Raw genomic sequence first — 26,011 nt, 5'->3', positions numbered from 1 at the left:
GATGCTACATGTAAGCATGTCATAGTTTCTATTCTAGCACTCAGGGGCTAGGAAAAGAACCATCACCCTTTTGCTACAGTGATACATTCTAGAAGAATTTCAGAGATGAACTGCTGCATTGCAGTTTTGATAAATTTGCAAGCTGCTTCCTTCTCCAGTGCTAACCCCACAAATCTCTGATCAGAACTCACCAGGAACAAATTCTTAATTTTACATGCTCGTCTTTTATTTTCCCTGTCATTCCTCTACAGCAAAGTAAAGTATAAAAACACAAATGAGTTGTATAAATTATATTTGGTTTTGACACATGTATTTAGAAAAAACACTATACTTACTCCAAGGTACATTTTATTTCTTCATACATTTTATGAAAAAGTAAATATATTCCTTACTGCTACTTTTCACAATTTTAAATTCTGTCTGTTTTACAATCAAATTAAATTATGTGTAACAAGTGTTTTATTTACTGTGCTATTGCTGTGAACACACAGCATGACCAAGGCAACTTATAGATTGCTGTGAACACACAGCATGACCAAGGCAACTTATAACATTTAACTAAGGTCTTGCTTACAATTTCAAAGGGGTAGTCCACTATCTTTTAGGCAGGGAACATGATGCCATGCAGTAGAATGCTTCTTATTCATTTCTGGCCACCCACTCTTCCAAAGTAATCACAGAGAAACTGTATTATTTAAATCACTGTTTGGCCAATCACTTAAGCAGATTGCTAGCTAGCTCTTATATCTTTAGTTAACCCATATCTATTAATCTGTATATTGCCACATGACTGTGACTTACTGGCAAGATTCCAGCATATCTGTCTGCCTTGGTTCCATGGTTACTCACTGACTTTGCCTACTCTCTCTATATATCTATATCTATATCTATATCTATATCTATATCTATATCTATATCTATATCTATATCTATCTATCTATCTATCTATCTTTTCAGCCTCTCTTTACTCAATTAATCCATTGACCAAAAGCAGCTTCTTTATTAATCAATAAAAGCACCACATAGACCGAAGGACTTCCCATACCAGTGGCAGACAGAAGTTTGGTGCCAGACATAGTACCGAAGAAGTAGCTGAGAGCTCACATCTAATGAGAAAATAGCATGCAAAAAGAGAGGCACACCTTCTCCAGCATTGCTGCAACCACTTCAACAAGCCCACCTTTGCTAATCCTTCTAAAACAGTTCCACTAACAGGGAACAAAGCATTCAAACATAGGAACCTATTTAAACTATCACAGTAGTTTAAAAATTTTTATAAGGTTGAAAGGTTTTATTATTAATGGTCCTGGGAGAATTGTGATTAGGTGTGTACGTGTGTGTGTTAAGCCATGTACTTGATCATCCAGAATCTGCTTTCTGAGTCAGAGGTTGACATCAGGAACCTATTGTTTTTCATGTTCTGAGACATAGTTTCAGCACTGCTTAATAGTCCAATGTTTAAATTCTCTTTCAGTATTCAAGGCAATTTCTTATTTGCAACCCACTGTAAATATAAAAAAACAGGCAAATTTGGTGCTTCCAACATACAATAGCACAGAATATGTATTACCATATTCTGTAATTAAGAAATTGGAGCTTAGTGAGGAAATACTGAATGGAAGTTTGCAGAAGTTCAGCAGAGCAGAATCCAGATACTATAGCTTCACTTCTGATGTCAATTGGCTTAGATACCTGTTCCCTTTTAGTTTTACTGCATGCAGCAGACATCTCTCTCCTGGGCTGGCTACACTCTACAACTCCGACACCTTTAACATCCTGGGGTCATACAATCCAGGCTTCAATTTCATAGTTTCTTGTAATGCCTCTCAGAGCTTCTATTAAGAGACTAGCCTGCCACATGTCCAGCCTCAGCAGCTCTCCTTGACGGTGGAAGAGGATTCCACACTCCTTTATAGTTGTGCATCCTTCATGACTCTGATGTCATAACACAATGGACTACACTGACAAGTTCAGCTGCACACTTCCATTGCAGCATGGCTAGCTGAGTCATATTTCCCGTAGTTTTCATTTATTGTTGCTCTTTATAAGCAAAGAATTCTGTAAGAATTCCATTTCACCGTTGTCAGGATAGTGGAGTGGAGTCTGGCCCTAAAAGTACTCCTTCCTTTCTTCAATTTTAAATCAAGCCTCTCCTTAATTGCCTTAACTTTTTTTTTAGTTTTTGCACAAACTTGGCTACAATATTAAATCACCTCTTTCTTCCTTTTTCTCTCCAAAGCACCCTTTGTGTCCATCTTGTTCTTTTTCATTGTGGCCTGGCTAAGTGGTGACTAGCAACTACAAAGCAGGGAATAATACTAGGCTGTCTTGAAATCTCCACTGAAGAAATTGTCCATTCTTTTTATTTAATTTAGTTGATGAAAATTATTACAACAAGCGCAGAAAGCAGCCACGTTCTTTGCCAAAATATCACAAGAATGGTGGCTCCCCTGAGTGCAGTGAGCTCTGTTCTCCAACATCAATAACTAATCAAGAAAATGTCTCACAAAGTTGACTGTGGAGCAATATAATAGAGACATTTTCTAAGTTGAAGTTTTTTTTTCCCCCCAGATTATCCTGCTTGTCTCAGGTTTACAAAAAACTAACTAGCAAAATTTCTACTCTATTATGTCCCTCTTAAGATCTGACTTTTATGCCAAGGAAATGCTGACTTAATCATCCTGGCTTTGTCACATATTCTAAAATCAAATATTACAATACCTCATCATTGCTTCCGATATCAGAATGCTAAGATTTGGGTATTTGCCTTTTCATAGGAACTTATTTTTTTTTAATCTAAAAAGCCTGTCATACAAAGCAAATATATTGATTTAAATATAATTTAAATATCAGACATTTCTCTGTGTCCAGGGTTCCAATTTAGCTGAAATATATTGTAAATTTAACTTATACTTATTTTTTAATTAGACCAATATCATTAAAGGAAAGCACTTAGATGAAGACCAATCATTTCCATAGTGATAAACTATGAATTATTATCCATACTTAATCTAAAACTGTTAAAAGCAGTGATATCGGTAATAATTATAATGTAGTCAATAACTCAGACGTCATTGAAAAAACTGCGCATTTCTATGTGTAATTTAATAAGTACAACACTGTACAGTTAAAATGAGTGTTGGTTTTAGTTCTAGAAATCACATCTTAATACTTACATCTGCCTCCAGATTTATTCTTGTATTCTGATTCTAATTTACCTCAGTGATGGACTGTGGTATAAAATAAACATTTTTATCAAGTTGCTTTCAGTGGCATTTTATTTTTTTCCATTTATTTATTTATTAAAGATTTCTGTCTCTTCCCCGCTACCGCCTCCCATTTCCCTCCCCCTCCCCCAATCAAGTCTCCCTCCCTTGTCAGCCCAAAGAGTGATCAGGGTTCCCTGCCCTGTGGGAAGTCCAAGGACCACCCACTTCCATCCAGGTCTAGTAAGGTGAGCATAGGGCAATGAAAGGAGACAGAGACAGAGACCCACATTGGAGCACCGGACAGAAATCTCAAGGTCCAAATCAGGAGCAGAAGGAGAGAGAGCATGAGCAAGGAACTCAGGACCGCGAGGGGTGCACCAACACACTGAGTCAATGGGGATGTTCTATGGGGAACTCACCAAGGCCAGCTGGCCTGGGTTTGAAAAAGCCTGGGATAAAACCAGACTCGCTGAACATAGCGAACAATGAGGACTACTGAGAACTTAAGAACAATGGCAGTGGGTTTTTGATCCTACTGCACCGTACTGGCTTTGTGGGAGCCTAGGCAATTTGGTTGCTCAGTGGCATTTTATTATCACAGAAACTAACGCAGATATTAATACGACAAATGAAGGTGCTGTGATTGACTTGACCATGTGGCATTTATGGCTTATGATATTTTGTAGGAGGAAGATGGGGTATTTTGGAACATTAGACAATAAAAGCCAAATTAGTGCCCAGAGCTTAGTGAACTGTTGGGGGACCATAGATGATAATGTTTAATTAAATGCCAGTGAGGGAAACCTGGGTTGTGATACTTCAGAATGAAGCAAGGACTCTATTAGAGTCATTTCTCTGACATTTTAAAAACGTATCTGTGTTTTCTAGCCACTGGGAACTAAAGAATCAACTGTGATCAGTAAGAGATAGTACCATTGAAGTGAAGCCTTTGCTTTACTAGGACAATTGATGCTGGATACTTAGGGCTAGAAGTCAGCTATGATTAATAACACTAGTATCCTTTACACAAATCTTCTAGGTAGAAATACTTCAACATCAGCACATAGATTAGCACTATGGTTCCAACTTGGATAGGGATTGGGTGTTTCTAGGGTTGACTTTCAGTCTGGAAGCCAAAAAGACATGCATTAAAATCTCCAACATGCTACTTGTTTTTAAACTATGGATGTATTATGGAGTATAGCTGAAGCTTGGTAGTGCAAACAATTAGAAAAGTCAATGGTAAAATTGTAGCCTCAATTGTGAAAGAAACTGTAGAAATGAATTACTGATGGTATGAGACTGAGACTGGGCGGTATGCAGTATGGTTGGAATCCTGGGAAAAATAGCCAGGAGGTCATTGGTGAAATTACAACCTCAGTTACAGTGAAGACCCTCGAATATTGTGATGCTGAGCCTAGCGATGATCACTAATGTAGGGGCAGGTGTGGACAAGAGCCTGACTGAGGCTATGAGATAAGCCATGTGTCATGTGGATGGCAAAGCTGGAGAAGTGATACCAACAGAAGCTCTTTGGAGTCCAAAGGATTGTGTGTGACTTCCAAACATTGAATCATTTATATATTGCACTGTGATTATTGATTTTATTTGATTGAAATATGCCTTGGTTCTCCCCTCATAAAGAGAGAAAACATGATGCTTATTTTGGATTTTACAGGAGCCCACAAAATACAAGATACATGGATAGATAAATAGATAATAGATAGATAGATAGATAGATAGATAGAGATATAGATAGACAGAAATAAAGGCTTGAAGTTTCATAGAATTTGAATTTTAAAGAATGTGGGACTTTTAAAGTTATATTATATTCTTCTTTGTAATGTTAATATGAAATCTTGGAGATGTGAGAGGAAATATCACAGTTTAATAATGGTCTATTTTTCAGTCTGGTTGACAGGAGTTCATTTGTTTTTGTTATGGTCAGTATGGTGGCATTGTTTGAGAAGACTGGAAGCTTTAGCAGATGGAGTATCATTGGAGGAAGTACATTATGAAGGACATGCATTTAGGATTTATAATCTGGCTAAATTTCTCAGTCACTCAATGCTTTCTGAGTGTAGATGCAGTGTAATAGTTGGCTTCCTGTTCCTACTGTCATGTCTTTACTCTATTCTCTATTATGAAGGAATTAACCTCTCAAATTATAACGAAAGATGAACTCCTCTCCCTTTAAATTGCTTCATGTAAGCTATTTAGGCAAGCAATGAGAAAAGTAACTAATATAGTTATGAAGTTCACACAAATATCATTAATAAGTGCCTGTTAAACCAATTCATAGGCAATCTGGTTTAAGAAACTTTCACAGTTAAAACACAATATAATTATATAAAGATTCACAGAACAGATGGAGAGAGCATTTATCTTATAGTCATCAAACTGATTACAATTTTCACAGCTTCTCATTCCAAAGTTTGTGAAGGAATTTGAGTATTTAATTAATATGTTTTGATTAGCATATATATAATGTGTGAGAGATCCTGAAGGTTATATTAAACTAGTCCATGACATCTGTCTCTCAAGAACATATCACATTCTCAAGTGAGAAAAAGTGCTGAATTCAACTCTATAGTTTCATCGAAACACTACAGCATTAACCTGCCAAATGTATGACTTTAAAAACGTGTTGTTCACTCTTTCCCCAATTTCTCCCTAATACAAGCCAATATAATCATAGAAAACTCATAAAAGTTTTAAAAAGTCTACACAGTGTCTTCGGTGTACTTGCCAGAAATCTGAACCACATGTAAATCATGGAAAGTAAGAGAAAAATATGGTAGATTAACACAACTTGATTCACAGAACTTCCAAATAAAGAGGATATTATATAAGAAAATAGTAAAATACAGGTTGTGGATATCAGTGCTCAGCACTGGTTAATAAGTTCTAACAGATATAACTTCTTCACGTAACACACTAGGATTCAGGGAGGCTGAAGTAGGTTTGATGGACCCCTTTGGATATTTGTTCTATTCTTTTCACCAATCTAACGCTTCTGAAAAGTTGATTTTAACTGATTCTCTCCTATCAAAATAATGTTCACATTATTCATAGAATTTAAAGGGAAAAAGCAAGTTTCAATTACTACCTAAGTAGAAAATATGATATGATGATATAAGGAAAAACAACAAGAATATCATGTCATTTGTGTAAGGACAGATACAACAGTGGAGAAGAGTGGAAACCGAGAAATCAATGCTTGTCTAAATGACTGAGAGTATACATGAATGAGAGCAGTTTAAAAATTCTGGGAAACTTGGATATCTGTATGTATAAGAATGAAACTAGATGCCCAGGTATTACCAGTTATATACACAAATCAAAATGAATTAAATGCAGAATGTGAGTCCTTCAAATGTGAAACTACTAGAAGTTCACACTAGAGAAGGACTTTATAACGCTGGAATGGGCAGGGATTTTTTAAAGACTCCCCCACTGCCAAACTAGAGAAAACTAAAGCAAACAAACAGTGAGACTGCAGAAAAATGAAAAGCTTCTACACATCACATCAAAGGAAACACCAAATGACAAGAAGAAACCGAGAAGACAGGTACATCTGGAAGAGGGTTGATAGCCAGTCTATGAAAGGGCTTCCCCCAATTTATTAGAGATCACACACACACACACACACCATACACACACACACACACACACACACACACACACACACACACCTGTTATAGACCTAAGAAGACACTCACAAATAGGTATGAAATGATTGGCATGTGCTTGAAAAAGGGCCACTGAAATGCAAATCTACAATGAGATGTCATCTCAGTCTAGTATAGTGGACTATTTATTATCAAAAAACTCATGAAAATAGATATTGGTAAGGATATGGAGAAGGAAAAGCTGTGGATATAGTGAGGGGATATGTAAATTACTTCAATCACTTGATAAATGGCATAAAATTTCTAAGAAAGTTAGAAAAAACAACATACGTTCTAACATTCACTAGTATGCGTATATCTAAGGAAAATGAATTCACAATGTTGACCCTGCACCCAGCTTCCCATAATCTTTGAACCACTATCCACAATATCAAAAATAGTAAATAATCTGAGAAAACCCTCGCTAGTTCTAGTGTGTTACTTGGGTAAGCCTCTTTGAACTGTTTCATGGGTTGGGAAAAGTACATTTATGTAATCGAATATTATTCAGGCATAAAACAAGAAAATCCTGTCCTTTGAAAAGAAATGTATAGAATTCCAGTTCAACATAAGAAATTAAATAAGTCAGTTACAGAAACAGAGGTACTGCATGATGCCACTCACAAGGAATCCGAAAATGTGCATCTCATATTTGAGGGTAAAGTGGTTACCAGAGTCGAGAAGATGTAGAAAGTGGAGAGTAGCAACAAAAGATTTGTAAACAAATTCTAGATACAGTTCATTACAGCCAGAAGATGTGGGGTGCTGATGTAAGATGACTGTAACAAATAGTAACGTTCTTGTAATTTCTCTTAAAAAAAAAAAACTAGAAGAAAGGATTGGGAATGTAATCACCATGAGGAAATGATCAATGTTTGAGATAGGCATGTTTAAAATTATTTAGTATTACTTGGAGTATGAGTGTATCAATCTATTACTATAGCATCCCATTGATAACAATTTTTATGTATCAGTTAACATTAATTTGAAAATGGAGATTCTTTATAATATATATATATATATATATATATATATATATATATATATATATATATCCACAGCTATTTGTGTCTAAATCTGAGATTCCTTTTAGAAGGCTTGCTTCTATATACAACAAAACTAGGTCTCTAGCTTAGTACATTTGAAATCAATATATTGGGGCTGTGATGTGTGACTTGAGTTTCAGACTCCACATTGAAGAAATGGGTTTCAATCTATAAAATTCTAGTAAAAAATAACTTTTTTTACATTAGCAAATACTGCCTTTTGAATAAGATAAGCCAAAACTTTACATTTGTTTGCTTTCAATATAATAATTAGATTATAGAAACCAAAAATAAAATAGACATTTCTCAGAAGGATGGTTTATCTTTTAGATAGGTTTTTTTGTAATGTTTTGATTACTTAAGAATTTGTGGTGTAGCAAATAGTTTCTTTAAGGCTGTCAGCAACTTCTCATAATGTGTAACATTCAATGTTTTCCTCTCTAGACAGCTATGGCTTATGGTGATAGTCCATGTTGTAGCTCTCCAGAGCAAATTATCCAGGAGGCTGGGTCACTGTAGCAAAAAGTTGCACCCCCAATAAAAAAAAAAAACTGGACTACACCCTTTGTCTTGTGAATTAGTCAATAGTGAAGCAACAGATTCCTAAACAAATACCTAAAAAATATTCTCTGTTTAGGTTATAATAAATTCAGCATAGGGACCGTAAATAATGCCCTAACCCTGAGACTACATTTGGGATTATGGCCCTGTAGACTCTCAGATCCAACGGAGATTACTTGTTACTGTTCGTTAGATTACATAAACTGGGGAAGCAACTAATTTGCTTAGTATAATAGGTCAAAATTCAAGAGTTTGGAGCAAAAACAAGTAGATGGTGGGTGTTAGAAGTCGGTGTTCCCAGGATCAGCTTAGACGCTGGGGTGGCAAACTGGAGGTGCAGTCATGTTCAGCCGTGCAGTAGTTTCTTTATGTGAGCATCTGACCAACTGTGAACCAATCATGGTGCTGTAACCTGGCACCTGGACTGGAAAAGGGAGGTGCTAAATTATAAAAAAATAAAAATAGAACAAATGAAAATGGCACATTAGTATAAACGAGGTTTTTGCTCATTTGTACATTTCTTCTAGAGTGTTTAATGACAAGAGGACTGGTTATTTAATTCCTGTCATGCTACTGCTTTCTAACTCAATGCTGGTGCTTGAGTCTCAGTTGAGCAAAAACTCCAGGGACAGGAAACGGAGAGCAAAAGCCACAACCAAGGACTAATAACAACGGACATTTACAATAAATATGCTGTGTCATGCTACAGCTTAAAAAAAATAAAATAAAAAAAAATAAAAATAAAAAAGTTGGGCTGCATTAAAGGAGATTGTGTTTGGTTTGAAATTAGAAGTATTCAGAGCTGGAGGGAGAGCGCTTCTAGGAAGAGCAGGCACTGCTATTGTAGAGAACCCTAGTTCGGTTCCCAGAGCCCACATCAGGTTGGTTACAACCATGTACAACTCCTATTGTATGAGATCTGACACCTTCTTTGCCTCCAAAGGGCATTGCAATTAAGTACACAAACTCACACCTGGACGCACACAAAACACTTATTTAAGAACTATAAAGTATCTTTTTTTCTCTCCGTCACTATTATTTTAGAGAAGTTCTACTTGATGATGAAATGAATTAAAAATTGAACATTAAATACAAAAAATAATTTAAATAATTACAAATTTAGAAAGTATGATATTTATTATATTTCATTTAATTTTAAATATTTTTAAATACATCTGTTTTTTAAAAGAATTTTATGATAAAACATGAAAATTCATTAAGAGTCAAAATCCCAAGAGAATTAAAATACATAGTTCACACATTAACGCATCTGTCTCAGAAACTGGCAAGCACACATTCTGTCTCAACTATATTGCTCACCAGCAGATTAATTTTCATTTTGTAATGATTCCTGGATTCTGAATTGCTCTAATCCTGAAGCATATTTATTCTGAGAGAAGAAAATAGGCTTGGGAAATGGAGACACCTTCTTCATCGCTAAGGGAATGAAACCTATAAGTAGCTTCTCCAAGATAAAGGAACCATCATGTACACTTTTAATTTGAATTACCTCACTGCTGTTGCATGTCATTTGTTCAGTAAAGGAACTCAAACAGAGCAGGAAATGTGCTTATATTTCTCTGCAATTTTGTTTCCTCAAAACGTTAGAATTAAAACACTTGCAAAATTGAAGGTGTTTTCTCCCTTGCCGCTTTTTCTTTGGGAAATTCTAATCCTTACCTTAGGTATGAAATCATGGGCTGCAGTTCCACCACAATGAAAAGAAGAAAATCATGCAGAGAAATGCGTGCTGCTGCTGTTGTTGTGAAGTATTCCATTGCAATCAGCCTATAATCTCTCATGCTAATTTTACAAATTCTGCTTTCGTTGCAAGGGATGATTGAAACCTCTTCAGCTCCTAGCAAGGTATAAAGGAACAACTACAGAAAAAGAATTTCTATGCCAGAATTTTGTTCTTTGCTTGTGACCTTGGACATCCCATCTCCCTGGATGTTGGAGACCTCAGATGACAAATGGGCAGGAAAGATCCTCTTTAAATAGCAAGTACTAATTTTAGCCTCGAAATCGTTGTCCAAAACATGTTAATATTATAAACAAAAGAAAAGCTCAACATCTCCATAATAAATAGAGACTTATCCTAATTTAGTTTGTATAAAAAATGAAGCAGGTAGAACAGGTGTTTACTTCTGAGGGCTTTGCCTTAGGGTGTGAGATGAACTCATCTAATCACAGACAGGTTGGCATCTGTTACACAAATTGGAAAATATGCAAAGTCTGATCACAGGTCATTACAAGTGAAAGAGATGATAAACTCAAAAGGCCATAAAGAAGTAGATGTTTCTAGAAATGTTTGTACAAGGAACAATAGAACAATGCTAATATCAATGGACATATCACTATGGAAAGGTAAAAAATTTGCAGCAATCCACGCCTAGACAAAAAAATTAGTCAACCACTGACTTCTAGAAGAGGGAGAATTATCCTTCCTCATGGATGAGACCTTTTATTAAATATTGTCCAGTGCAAAGCAGTCATCCCTGAAACCATATACACATAAATAACAAAAATGGACTCAGCAAGTTGTATATATATATATATATATATATATATGTGTGTGTGTGTGTGTGTATATATTTCTATTAGATGCAGATAATAGATAAAACAATATATAAGTGCACATATAAATATGTAAGGTAAGTATAATTTTGTGATATATAATATGAACATATGTATATATTAAATAAATATATATTTATGTGCATATATCTGTGTATACACACATAAGCACATACACACATGTATATGTATAAAATGAAAGAGAAAGAGTTTATCAATATTGGGATGCCATGGGAGTGGTTGGGTAGAAAGTATCTGGAGGGATCCTAGAAAAAGTAAATTTAGGGGAAAACTGTTGTAATATTTGAAAATATATATTAATTAGAAATATCCAGGGTGTGGCTGCAAGCCTCTGAAATGATTCCCAATGAGCTTCTTTTTCTTGCATGCCCCTTCAATATATTTGACATAAAATTCATTAGGAAATACCTATGCAACTATATTACAGGAAGATGGGATGCAATGCCTAAGAATATAGAAGCTCTGCAATACCTGCCTTGCTCTCTCAAGAGTCACACAAAAGATGAAAGCCAAGAGCCAAATCTTTAACAATCTGCTTTCAGATCTTATCAAGATCTGAAGCTTCATCGTGGGAGCCTGCTGTGGGATAATGCTCTTGTATGGTGTAAAGATTTTTCACTCGTATTAGTTTAATAAAACACTGATTGGCCTTATATAGGAGATAAGAATAAGGAAACACAAAAGAGGAAGTAGCTGTGGGACATTGTTCTTGTACATTGTAAAGATTTGTCACTCATGTTGGTTTAATAAAACACTAATTGGCCAGTCGCCAGGCAGGAAATATTGGTGGGGTGACCAGACTAATAGGATTCTGGAAAAAGAAAAGGCAGAGAGTCAGCACAGAGGAAGCAAGATAAAATGCTTTTCTGAGAAAAGACACCAAGATATGTGGCTAAATATAGACAAGAATTATGGTTAATTTAAGTTGTAAGAGCTAGTTAATAATAAGCCTGAGCTAACAGATCAAACTGATTATAATTAGCATAAACCTCTGTGTTTTTCTTTGGGAAGGAATGGCTGCAGGACCAGGTGGGACAGAAACTTTTGTCAATAAGAACCCTGTGGGAATAAGTCTCCACCTTGTTCTCTAGTGAACTATGCTCTCACTGGATATTTTACTGCAATCTCCTAAGAGACCTTAGGTCACTTCTGCCCAGCCAATTGTTTCAGAATTATTAGTCTGTAGAAACTGTAAAGATTTAATATTTTTGTTCCGTGCTGAAAACAGGAGTGATTTTATTCATCAGTGCTTTGATTTGAATTCTTCTCATCTGATTTTTACATGTTGATAAAGAATCCACAATGTGATGATGTTGTATCAGTTACATCTTACTGAGACAGTAGTGTTAGAGAACTTTTATTTTGTTTATAAGAACTACTGAAGCTGAATTTCTTCAAATACTTAAAAAAATTATGACATAAATGACTTTAATGAAAGCAAAATTATTACTGCCTTCTTGATTTTATGAACATAGTGAGAAAATAAGACAACTGTTAGGATAATACAGGTTTCTGAAATGTTTCATTTTCAAATGAAAGCTTTTGGAGCAAATGTTTACCACTTTATCTCAATTTTACACATATAGATAACACTGTCTGCTCATACTTGTTTAATTTTTTCTGGCACATCAATAAACTCCACATTGTTATGATACCCTTAACACTTTGATTTAGCTCACAAATAGAATGCTTACTGAGTGTTCATGAAGACAGGTTAATCCTTAGGACAACACACATACACCAAAGTAAACCTTACATTACTTAATAACATATCAAAAAATAAGCTCTATAAATACAACGAAATATTCTCTTTGGTTTAATTTATATATCAATAAGTAGATTTACTAGTCATCATGTGCATTTATATGTAATACATAATAAATAATTAAATATTTAAAAAATAAATACCATTGCCATATTATTAAATGGAAAAGAAATGAGAAGTAATAAGAAAACTTCAGAGTGTGTTCTCCACATGTTTCTGGCTTCAGCAGTATACCCCTAGGAATAAAATAATATTTTATTCAAGAATCTTAATGAGTTGATAATATTCACTTTCTTCCACTGCAAATGGGAGAAAACCTGACACATTTATGTTTACCCCCTGAAAATAATTCATGAATGTGATATTTCTGTAAGTAAAAGTAGACATAGGAATAGAAAATCAAAAGTGAACTTGGGTATAATATTTATGTTGCATTCCTTAGCTCCTTACCAGTGCTCAGAGTGAATACAAATAATGTTCAGTAAAGAGTTTAATTTCTGCAATTGTGCTGCTTTAAGTGGCTGTCCTTTGCTGTATGTATTTATTATCCTTTCTTTATGGTTTATTGTTAGACACTGTTTAATGTATGCTTATGAAATTATGATACTAGTTTATTTTTAAGTCCAGATTATATATCATTCCCATGGGTAAACAAACACACACACACACACACACACAAACAAACAAAACAACTTTTATTTCACACACCCAATGAAATGTTCTTATGCAGCAATGCAAAGGTGTAGTGCTTGGTGTGAAAAGACAAAGCTATCATTTGTACACTGATGCATACCATGAGGAGAAGCTTTGAAACCATAAAATCCAGTTAATATTTAGTCATCAATACTAGAAAAAAAAGACTTTTAGCAGCAATGGTCACACCCTACAAAGTCCTCTAAACAGTTTTCTGATTAAAACATTTCAAAGCTATAGTGTCTAATTTGTTGTCATTAGAGTAATTATAAGTCAACAATGAATATTAACACAATTTAATTTCAAGTTCATAACAATATAGTGGATGCATGTAACTTATTTTAGTACTTTCTTAGAGTGTATTAAGTATCTTTTTGATACAGATGTCTGGAAGTCATAATCTTTTTCATCATTATTTGTTGTATAATAAGTCTGTTTATTGCTGATCTCATTTCTCTTTTCACCTTCAAAGTATTATGTGTAGTTCTTTCCTGTTGGTGTCTGTAGTATATACATACTCACATTAATCAATAAACAAATGTATAGCTACTTTCTCTGACTTGGCCTAGTACTTCAGCTTTATTTCAGTGTTGAAAGCTCACCCAGAAAGTTATGATTATTTCAGTTCTATAAACTACACAGTCTAGGGTGCACTGACTCATGCGTATAATCCCAGTTATCTGGAGAAAGAGGTAAAAGGCTGGTTTTCCATTATTAACTAGTCTGGCTACAGAGTAAGAACTAGTCTCAGAAAAACAAACAAATGAAACACAAACTCTAGACAAGTGAAGACTAGAAAGTCCTAAGAAGCTCAATAGCACAGCATCTACTCATTCAATAACAGGTGAGAAAAACTTGTCATTTCTTTCATGTGAGGCACCTACCCCTTGTAGCATAGCATTCGCTAGGAAGGAGAAGATACTGCTCTTCTGGAGCTGTATTTTATAACTGAAGACAGAAAATGAACAGCATGTGGAGAGGAAGAATGAACATGGTTCTGAATCTATCTATGATTTGTACTCTGCAATGCAAAGGGAAGAGGTGCAGGAAAGGCTGGCATGGCATACATAGTGCATGTTGAGAAAATATTCACAATAAAGATAATATCTGCAAAATTCTCAAACCAGAAATCAACTACCATTTTCTATTAACAAAAATGATATCCTTTAATGGGTGACAGCGACTTGGTAAATTAGGAGAACTTGAGACTTAAGTATCTAGGAAACTGAAATAAAAGACTTATTTCAGGATATAAGAATTGTTTTCCTTTTAAAAAATTAATTTATTTTATTTAAAGAACAAAATAAAGCAAAACTATCTTTTTCATTTTACAGACCAATCCCTGTTCCCACTACCTTCTCTCTTCTTGTTCCCTCCACCTCCCCCTATTTACTCCTCAGAGAGGGTAAGGTTTCCCATGGGGAACTCAGTCAAGTCTAGCATATAGCTTTGAGGCAAGATGAAGGCCTCCCCCCTATATCTATACTGAGCAATGTATTTATTGAAAGAGAATGGGTTGCAAAAAGCTAGTATAAGCAGTAGGGATTAATTCTGTTCTCACTTCCAGTGACACCACAGACTGAAACAGCCATACAATTGTAACCCACATTCATCAGTCTTACCTTGGTCTTAAACTTGTCCCTGCAGTCACGAAGGAGTCTGTGAGTTCCCTTTAGCTCAGAAAAGCTGGTTCTGTGGCTATCCATATTCTCATTTTTCCGTCTTTTCTACTGGACTTTGGGAGCTCAGCCCGGGGCTCCACTATAAAGCTGTGCATCTGCTTCAGTCAGTTGCTGGTTGAAGGTTCTATGATGGCACTTCTGATAGTTTTCAATCTGACTACAGGGCAAGACAGTCATTTACACAGTGGAGTACCATTCAGCTGAAAAAAAACAAAAACAAAAAAAACGACATCTTGAAATTTTTAAGCAAATGGATGGAACTAGAAAAAGCAATTTTGAGTGAGGTAACCCAGACCCAGGAAGAATAGCACAGTATGTACTCACTCATAAGTGAGTATTAGATGTAAGGCAAAGGATAACCAGACTATAGTTCATGACACCAGAGAAACTATGTGGGGCAAGGAGACCCCTAAGAGAAACACACACATGGATCCCCATGGGAAAGGGAAATAATCAGACAAGAGCTCTTGAAAAAACTGGAGCATGGGGTTAGGGGGAAAGGGTTAGCAGAAAGGGTGGAGGAGGGAGGGAAACTTGAGGGAACAGGATGGTCGAGATAGGATGAGGACAGAGAGGAAGAACAAAGAAAGAGATATTTTGATTGAGGGAAAAATTATGGGGCTAACAAGAAACCTGACACTGGGGAAATTCCCAGGAATCTACCAGGAAGACCTCAGGTAAGACCTATGCAATTGTGGAAATTAGAAAAACTTTAAAATAAAACACTCTGGGCATATTCTCTTTGGAAAATAAATTGATATTAGTAAACTTGATTGATACTCAGAACTTTTTTTTTTATTGCGAAAAGAAGAAAAAAAAACATAAACAAAAAACAAGTTTCCACCTCCTCCCAGCCTCCCATTTCCCTTCCCCTCCTCCCACCCTTCTCCCCCTCCTCCCACCCTTCTCCCCCTCCTCCCACCCTTCTCCCCCTCCCCCCACTCCTCTCCCCCTCCCTCTCCAGTCCACAGAGCAGTCCGGGTTCCCTGCCCTGTGTTAAGTCCTAGGTCCTCCCCCCTCCGTCCATATCTAGGAAGGTGAACATCCAAACTGGCTAGGCTCCCACAAAGCCAGCACATTAAGTAGGATCAAAACCCCCTGCCATTGTCCTTGGTGTCTCATCAGCCCTCATTGTTCGCCATGTTCAGAGAGTCCGGTTTTATCCCATGCTTTTTCGGTCACAGTCCAGCTGGCCTTGGTGAGCTCCCCGTAGATCAGCTCCTCTGTCTCAGTGGGTGGATGCACGCCTGGTGGTCCCGAATTCTTTGCTCATGTTCTCCCTCCTTCTGCTCCTCCTTGGGACCTTGGGAGCTCAGTCCAGTGCTCCTGTGTGGGTCACTGTCTCGATCTCTATCCATCACCAGATGAAGATTCTATGATGATATGCAAGATATTCGTCAGTATTGCTCTAGGATAGGGTCATTTCAGGTTCCCAATCCTCAGCTGCCCAAGGAACTAACTGGGAACCTCATCTTGGGCACTAGGGAGCCACTCTAGGGTCAAGTCGCTTGCCCACCCTAAAGTGGCTCCCTTAACTAAGAATTGTGGTTCCGTGCTCCCCTATCCACCTTTCCTTTATCCCAATTCTCCCATTTCCCAGGTCCCCCTCCTTCCCTTCTACCTTTTCTCTCCCCATCTCCCCTTACCCCCATCCCACCCCCCCCCCAAGATCCCATTTTCTCCCCGGAAATTTGGTCTACTTCCCTTAGCGAAGAGGACAACTATATGTTTTTCCTTCGGTTCACCTTCTTCCTTAGCTTCTTTAGGTTCACCTATTGTAGACTCCGTGGTCTTATTTATGGCTAGAAACCAATTATGAGTGAGTACATCCCATATTCATCTTTTTGGGTCTGGGACACCTCACTCAGGATAGTGTTTTCTATTTCCATCCATTTGCATGAAAATTCGAGAAGTCATTGTTTTTTACCGCAGCGTAGTACTCTAGCGTGTATATATTCCATACTTTCTTCATCCATTCTTCCATTGAAGGGCATCTAGGTTGTTTCCAGGTTCTGGCTATTACAAATAATACTGCTATGAACATAGTTGAACAAATGCTTTTGTCATTTGATAGAGCATCTCTTGGGTATATTCCCAAGAGTGGTATTGCTGGGTCCAGGGGTAAGTTGATCCCGTATTTCCTGAGAAACCGAAACACTGACTTCCACAGTGGTTGCACAAGATTGCATTCCCACCAGCAATGGATGAGGGTACCCGTTCTTCCACAGCCTCTCCAGCAAAGGTTATCCTTGGTGTTTTTGAGTTTAGCCATTCTGACAGGTGTAAGATGATATCTCAAAGTTGTTTTGATTTGCATTTCCCTGATTGCTAAGGAAGTTGAGCACGACCTTAAGTGTCTTTTGGCCATTTGAACTTCTTCTGTTGAGAATTCTCTGTTCAGTTCTGTGCCCCATTTTTTAATTAGGTTAATTAGCATTTTAAAGTCTAGTTTCTTGGGTTCTCTATATATTTTGGAGATCAGACCTTTGTCTGTTGCGGGGTTGGTGAAGATCTTCTCCCAGTCAGTAGGTTGCCTTTGTGTCTTAGTGACAGTGTCCTTTGCTTTACAGAAGCTTCTCAGTTTAAGTAGGTCGCATTTATTCAATGTTGCCCTTAATGTCTGTGCTTCTGGGGTTATACATAGGAAGCGATCTCCTGTGCCCATCTGTTGTAGGGTATTTCCCACTTTCTCTTCTATCAGGTTCAGTGTGTTCGGACTGATATTGAGGACTTTAATCCATTTGGACTTGAGTTTTGTGCACGGTGAGAGATATGGGTCTATTTTCATTCTTCTACAGGTTGACATCCAGTTGTGCCAGCACCATTTGTTGAAGATGCTTTCTTTCTTCCATTGCATACTTTTAGCTCCTTTATCGAAAATGAGGTGTTCATAGGTTTGTGGGATAAAATCCGGGTCTTCTATACGATTCCATTGGTCGACTTCTCTGTTTTTATGCCAGTACCACACTGTTTTCATTACTGTAGCTCTGTAATAGAGTTTGAAGTCAGGGATGGTAATGCCTCCAGAAGATTCTTTATTGTATAGGATTGTTTTGGCTATCCTGGGTTTTTTGTTTTTCCATATAAAGTTGATTATTGTCTTCTCCAGATCTGTGAAGAATTTTGATGGGATCTTGATGGGGATTGCATTGAATCTATAAATTGCCTTAGGTAGAATTGCCATTTTTACTATGTTGATCCTCCCAATCCAAGAGCAAGGGAGGTCCATCCATTTTTTGGTATCCTCTTCAATTTCTTTCTTCAATGCCTTAAAGTTCTTGTCAAATAGATCTTTCACTTCCTTGGTTAGATTTACCCCCAGATATTTTATGCTGTTTGTGGCTATCGTGAATGGTGAAGCTTCTCTGATTTCCCTCTCTGCTTCCGTATCCTTTGTGTATAAGAGGGCAACTGATTTTTTGGAGTTGATCTTGTATCCTGCCACATTACTAAAGCTGTTTATCAGCTGTATAAGTTCTTTGGTGGAGTTTTGGGTGTCGCTTATGTACACTATCATATCATCTGCAAATAACGAAAGTTTAACTTCTTCCTTTCCAATTCGAATCCCCTTGATCTCATTATGTTGTCTTATTGCTATTGCTAGAACTTCAAGCACTATATTGAAGAGGTATGGTGAGAGTGGACAGCCTTGCCGTGTTCCTGAGTTAAGCGGGATGGCTTTGAGTTTCTCTCCGTTTAATTTGATGTTAGCTGTCGGCTTGCTGTATATAGCTTTTATTATATTTAGGTATGACCCTTGTATCCCTAATCTCTCCAAGACTTTTAACATAAATGGATGTTGAATTTTGTCAAATGCTTTTTCAGCATCTAATGAAATGATCATATGGTTTTTTCTTTCAGTTTATTTATATGCTGGATTACATTGATAGATTTTCGTATGTTGAACCAGCCCTGCATCTGAGGAATGAAGCCTACTTGATCATAATGGATAATTTTTCGGATGTGTTCTTGGATTCGATTTGCCAGTATTTTGTTGAGGATTTTTGCGTCGATATTCATGAGTGAGATTGGCCTGTAGTTCTCTTTCCTGGTTGAGTCTTTGAGTGGTTTTGGTATCAGAGTAATTGTGGCTTCATAAAAGGAATTTGGTAATGACCCTTCTGATTCTATATTGTGGAATACATTAAGGAGTATAGGTATTAGGTCTTCTTGGAAGTTCTGGTAGAATTCTGCATTGAAACCATCTGGTCCTGGGCTTTTTTTGGTAGGGAGGTTTTTGATAACAGCTTCTAATTCTTCGCGACTTACAGGTCTGTTTAGATTGTTCACCTGGTCCTGGTTTAGTTTTGGTAAATGGTATTTATCTAAAAAAGCGTCCAATTCTTTTACATTTTCCAGTTTTGTGGCATATAGGCTTTTGTAGTAAGATCTAATGACTCTCTGAATTTCCTATGTGTCTGTGGTTATGTCCCCCTTTTCATTTCTGATCTTATTAATTTGCGTGTTCTCTCTCTTTCGTTTGATTAGTTTGGATAGGGGTTTATCTATCTTGTTGATTTTCTCCAGGAACCAGCTTTTTGTTTCATTGTTTCTTTGGATTGTTTTCTGTGTTTCTATTTTGTTGATTTCAGCCCTCAATTTGATTATTTCCAGTCTTCTACTCCTCCTAGGTGAGTCTGCTTCTTTTTTTTCTAGAGCTTTCAAGTGGGCTGTTAAGTCTCCAATATGTGCTTTCTCTGTTTTCTTTAGGTGGGCACTTAGTGCTATGAACTTTCCTCTCAGGACTGCTTTCATAGTGTCCCATAAGTTCGAGTATGTTGTTTCTTTATTTTCATTGAATTCAAGGAAGACTTTAATTTCTTTCTTTATTTCTTCCTTAATCCAGGTATGGTTCAGTAGTTGACTGTTCAGTTTCCATGAGTTTGTAGGCTTTCTGAGGGTAGCATTGTTGTTGAATTCTAACTTTAATCCATGGTGATCTGATAAGACACAGGTGGTTACTAATATTTTTTTGTAACTGTGTAAGTTCGCTTTGTTACCAAGTATGTGGTCAATTTTCGAGAAGGTTCCATGAGCTGCAGAGAAGAAGGTATATTCTTTCCTCTTTGGGTGGAATAATCTATAGATGTCTGTTAAGTCCATTTGCTTCATTACCTCCATTAATTCTCTAATTTCTCTGTTAGGTTTCTGTCTGATTGACCTGTCCATCGGTGAGAGAGGAGTGTTGAAGTCTCCTACTATTAGTGTGTGTGGTTTGATGGCTGCCTTGAGTTTTAGTAATGTTTCTTTTACGTACGTGGGTGCTTTTATATTAGGGGCATAGATATTCAGGATTGAGACTTCTTCCTGATGAATTGTTCCTGTTATGAGTATAAAATGTCCCTCTCCATCTCTTCTGATTGATTTAAGTTTGAAGTCAACTTTGTTAGAAATTAGTATGGCCACACCTGCTCGTTTCTTAGGTCCATTTGCTTGATAAGCCTTTTCCCAGCCCTTTACTCTGAGTAGGTGCCTGTCTTTGTGGTTGAGGTGTGTTTCTTGTAGACAGCAGAATGTTGGATCCTGTTTTCATATCCAATCTCTTAGCCTGTGCCTTTTTATAGGTGAGTTGAGCCCATTGATATTAAGTGATATTAATGACCAATGGTTGTTAACTCCTGTCACTTTTTAAGTAGTAGGGTTTGTGTGTTTTTCTTCTTTGATTTGCGCTGGTGAAGAGTCTCTAGATGACTGAGTTATTGTGGTCATTGTTGGACTCCTTGGTTAGTGATTTTCCTTCAATTATTTTCTGTAAGGCTGGATTTGTGGCTACGTATTGTTTAAATTTGTTTTTATCCTGGAAAATTTTGTTTTCTCCATTTATAGTGAATGAAAGTTTGGCTGGATATAGTAGTCTGGGCTTGCATCCGTGGTCTCTTAGTTTTTGGAGAACATCTATCCAGGACCTTCTGGCTTTCATGGTTTCCATAGAGAAGTCAGGTGTAAGTCTGATAGGTTTACCTTTATAAGTAACTTGGCCTTTTTCCTTTGCGGCTCTTAATATTCTTTCTTTATTCTGTATATTTTGTGTTTTGATTATTATATGGCGAGGGGATGTTTTCTTTTGATCCAGCCTATTTGGTATTCTGTATGCTTCTTGAACCTTCATAGGTACATCTGTCTTCAGGTTGGGAAAGTTTTCTTCTATAATTTTATTAAGTATATTTTCTGTACCGTTGAGCTGCACTTCTTCTCCTTCTTCTACTCCAATTATTCTTAGGTTTGGTCTTTTTATTGTGTCCCATATTTCCTGAATGTTTTGTGATGAGAGTTTGTTGGACTTGCTGTTTTCTTTGATCAGAGTGTTTATTTTCTCTATGTTATCCTCAGAATCTGAGATTCTTTCTTCTATCTCTTGTATTCTGATGGTTATACTTGATTCTGTAGTCTCTATTCGTTTACCTAGATTTTCCATGTCCAGCCGGCCCTCTGTTTGTGTTTTCTTCTTTGCCTCCATTTCAGTTTTCAAGTCATGAACTGTTTCCTTTATCTGCTTGATTGTTTTTCCTTGGTTTCCTAGGGTATCATTCACTGATTTACTCAATTCCTCGAACTTTCTATTATACTTCTCATCCATTTCTATAAGGGCATTTTTTATATGCTGTTTAAGGGTGTCAATCACTTTCATGAAGTCAGTTTTTTCTACTTCTTCCTGATTAAGGTGTTCATGTCCTCCTGTTGTGGGGTCACTGGCTTCTGGTGGTTTCGTGTTGTTTTTCAGATTGTTGGGAGAATTCCTGCATTCGCGTCTGCCCATCTCTTCCTCCCAATACTCCCCTTTGGATCTTCTTTTATAGGATCAGGTCTTCTTGCCCACTGATGTACCTTCCCAGTGATGTCACTCCCCAGAGATGTTTCTCCACAATGATGTTTCACTCAGTGCCCAGAACGAAACTCCACGCTGCTTGGTTAGCTCGCGAACAAAGGGCCCACCCTGCTCGCTGCGGGCAGGCTATGGGAACAATGGAGCTACTGGCCACCCCTATGTCCTCCTGGTTCAGATTCAGTCCCAGCGCCCTAGCAGGCTGGGCAGGGAGGCGCTATGCCCCAAAGGAGGGAGGGAGACAGGGGGTGTGGGGATCTGGATGTAAGCTGAGTGGGATAGGAAGAGAGAGGGGGTTTGGGCAGTATAGCCCCTGTAGGATGGCCAGGAAGTGTGGGCGGGCTGAGGTATGATCCCAGCTGCTGCAGCACTCACTCACCACAATGATGTTTCACTCGGTGCCCAGATTGAAACTCTGCGCTGCTTGGTTAGCTCGCGAACAAAGGGCCCACCCCGCTCGCTGCGGGCAGGCTATGGGAACAAAGGAGCTACCAGCTACCCCTTTGTCTTCCCGGTTCAGATTCAGTCCCAGCGCCCTAGCAGGCTGGGCAGGGAGGCGCTATGCCCCAAAGGAGGGAGGGAGACAGGAGGTGTGGGGGTGATACTCAGAACTTAATTTTCATTAGAACAAGCACCCATTTGGGAGTTATACAGTGTCTGTTATTAGATTCACAAAATAAATTAATTTTATCAGAAGCTTTGGTTTATATCCCCTTGATTACAAATGTATATGTTGTATATGATTTAGAGCTATCTAATATGGATTGATAACATGGGTAGAATATAAAATATTTCTTTTTCTGTTTAGTATGTTCATTCTTTTGACATTCATAATTTTACTAAATACTTGTTATTACATTACATCTAAATTTTGGTAGTAGATGTGTAAGTTTTTTTTAAGCTGCACATATATTTTACATATGTTTTTCTTTACTCATGAAGACAGAATGACACAAATGCAAAAATATTATCCATTAAACATTTTTAAAGATGAAAAGTTTATGCATGTGATGGTTTTGTCTATGAAAATGTATGCGGACCTAATGCATGCATGGTGTCCACAGAGGCCAAAAGAGGGCATAAGAGCTCATGGCTATGGATTGTCATGTGAGTATTTGAAATAGAACCCAGGTCCACTGAAAGAGCAACACATGCTCTTAATCACTGAATCATGTCTATACCCTTTCAACTAAAATTTGAGGTATAGTATTAGAAAACAAAAGTTTAAAAAAGTTATTTCTTTTCATGGCTGCTGAAAATATTGATATTAAATGTCTTTAATTCTCCTAACAACATAGCCAAATATTATGGGCATCACATACTTAAATGGAACATAACATGCTAGCTATCATGATTGTGTTGCATGTGTACATGGAATCATACTGTAAAAGTATTTGTTTATGTGCCTTATTATCTGATGTCATTATTTTTAGATTCTTGCAGTTGTTAATTTACACTACTATGTGAGATTCCTTTTTGTGTGCAGGTAGGATGTTTGCTTCTATCCTTATTGACAGAAACTTAGGTTAGGGCTACATTCACTTTTATTACAAATGATGATATGAGCAAGGATGAATATATCTGCTGTATTATAAATGAAAAATGTAGGTACAGGTCTTTGGGTATATCCACTGTAAAATAATGATTAGCAAAGAAAAGTCTATTTCTACACCATTTATATGTAAACAATACTTACTAAGAAGAGTTATATATACACTAATACTTTGTTGTTTTTCATTTTTGTTAACTAAATGTCTATAAAATCTCTTTCACAGAGTTAGTCTGAGCATAGTCTCTAGTTTTATGAGTATTTTAGAACTAGTGATTTATTTATAAAGTGATAGTTCATTTATCCAATTCATTATTGAAATTGTTATTTTATTTTATTATAATAATTACTTAAAAATACTGATCCTGTGTTGTTTGGGAATAATAAATATATTTCTATTGATAGTTCCTGTGCAATAAGTTGAGAACAGCAATCATTTCTTTGTGGTTTGTGGTTTTATTTTATTTCTCCTTTAAAAGGTACCTCTAACCACAATTAAGTGACATTAGTATTTAAGCAACGTGGATTAAATTTATATGAGCTTCTGGGTATATAAGAATTAAATATAAACTAAATCCAGTAATGATAAGAATAAAATAAGTTTTCACATAGACAAAAAGAAGCATCAATTGGAGCTGGAGAGGTGACTTGACAGTTAAAAGCCAGATTTCCAATACCAACACGGCAATCTACAGTCATCCATGACTCACCTTCCAGGAGATTGGTGCCTTCATTTGGCCCCTGCCAACACCAGATCTGTACCAATGCACTTACATGTATAGAGGAAAATCACTCATGCTTATAAAATAAAAATAAATGCATGTATTTTTTTATAAAAATCTTAAATCAAGAAAAATCTGAAAGTTACACAAATTGCATGTCATTTTTAAATTGCAAGTGTGCTTTTTTCACAGCATTTCCATATTATTTAGAGTTAAATTTTAAGAATCTTAATGGTAGATTTGTGAAAGTATCCTCTAAAATGTAAAGTCTTTTGTCAAAATTTACTGCTAAGTTGAAGAGACATAAATTTGATGCCAATTCAATTAGATAAATTCATAGCCTATCCAATGCTTTGCACTAGGGGAAGTTAATTAAGGACTGACTTCCAGTGTCTAAGAAGAGCATTAATTATTTGAAAGGGTTCTTCTCTGCCTTGACCTATCCTACAGTTTTAGATTAATGACCTGAATGAGAACATATTTGATAGACTTTTAAAGGGTGTTAATTAGAATTGAAGGCAAAATTAAGATGGATCTACATCTCTATGATGAGTTTAATTTTAATAAGATTTAATCATAATGCATGTAAAGACTTTATTATGTATTCAAAAGTATAACTGTAAATTTTTCAAAGATTAGGTTGAAAGCAGTGTATTTAGAACTTACCACATCTTTTAATTATTTACTTTGTATTTATATAATAAGATAAATGAAACAATGCACTCAAATTATTGTTGAATATTGATAAATAATAGTTGAGTTATTTAGATAAATTGTTTAAATAAATTATTTAGATAAATTGTAGAAAAGTAATATACTTTAAGTAAAATTTCAAATTTCTTGTAATTATTGAGGTATCAATTTTATAAAAGGAAAGCATTTTTTTTTTGATTTTTCAAGACAGGGTTTCTCCGTAGCTTTTGGTTCCTGTCCTGGAACTAGCACTTGTAGACAAGGCTGGCCTCGAACTCACAGAGATCTGCCTGCCTCTGCCTCCGAGTGCTGGGATTAAAGGTGTGCATTTTTTATACAATATATTTTATCAACAATTTCTTCTCAACCAGTTCCTTCATGATCTCCCAACCTACCTATCCATCCAACATTTTGTTCTATACTTTTCTTTCTTAAAAAAGTATTATGCTATTTGTGGCTATCGTGAAAGGTGATGCTTCTCTAATTTCCCTCTCTGTTTCCTTATCCTTATTGTATAGGAAGGCCACTGATTTTTTGGAGTTGATCTTGTATCCTGCCACATTACTTAAGGTGTTTATCAGCTGTAGGAGTTCTTTGGTAGAGTTTTTGGGTTATCTTATGTATACTATCATATCATCTGCAAATAACGAGAGCTTAACTTCTTCTTTACCGATACGAATCCCCTTGATCCCTTTATGTTGTCTTATTGCTATTGCTAGAACTTCAAGCACTATATTGAAGAGGTATGGTGAGAGTGGACATCCTTGTCGTGTTCCTGATTTTAATGGGACGGCTTTGAGTTTTTCTCCATTTAATTTAATGGGTAACTCTGACCAAGGATGTGAAAGATCTATTTGACAAGAACTTTAAGTCTTTGAAGAAAGAAATTGAAGAGGACACCAGAAAATGGAAAGATCTTCCTTGCTGCTGGATTGGGAGGATCAACATAGTAAAAATGGCAATTCTACCAAAAGCAATCTATAGATTCAATGCAATCCC

At 36.5% G+C, this 26,011-nt stretch overlaps 1 pseudogene; it reads right to left on the bottom strand.

Annotated features, from left to right (window-relative positions):
* Positions 1-9,306: 9,306 nt before the first annotated feature.
* The window catches only part of LOC121452153, a 166,184-nt pseudogene continuing 149,479 nt past the window's right edge, over positions 9,307-26,011 (bottom strand).

Source organism: Microtus oregoni, unplaced genomic scaffold (assembly GCF_018167655.1).
Source record: "Microtus oregoni isolate MIOR12 unplaced genomic scaffold, Mior012 000009F_ref0000495, whole genome shotgun sequence".
In the NCBI taxonomy this organism is placed as follows: domain Eukaryota; kingdom Metazoa; phylum Chordata; class Mammalia; order Rodentia; family Cricetidae; genus Microtus; species Microtus oregoni.
The sequence above is the reverse complement of the archived record's forward strand: the minus strand, read 5'-3'. Positions and strand labels throughout refer to the sequence as shown.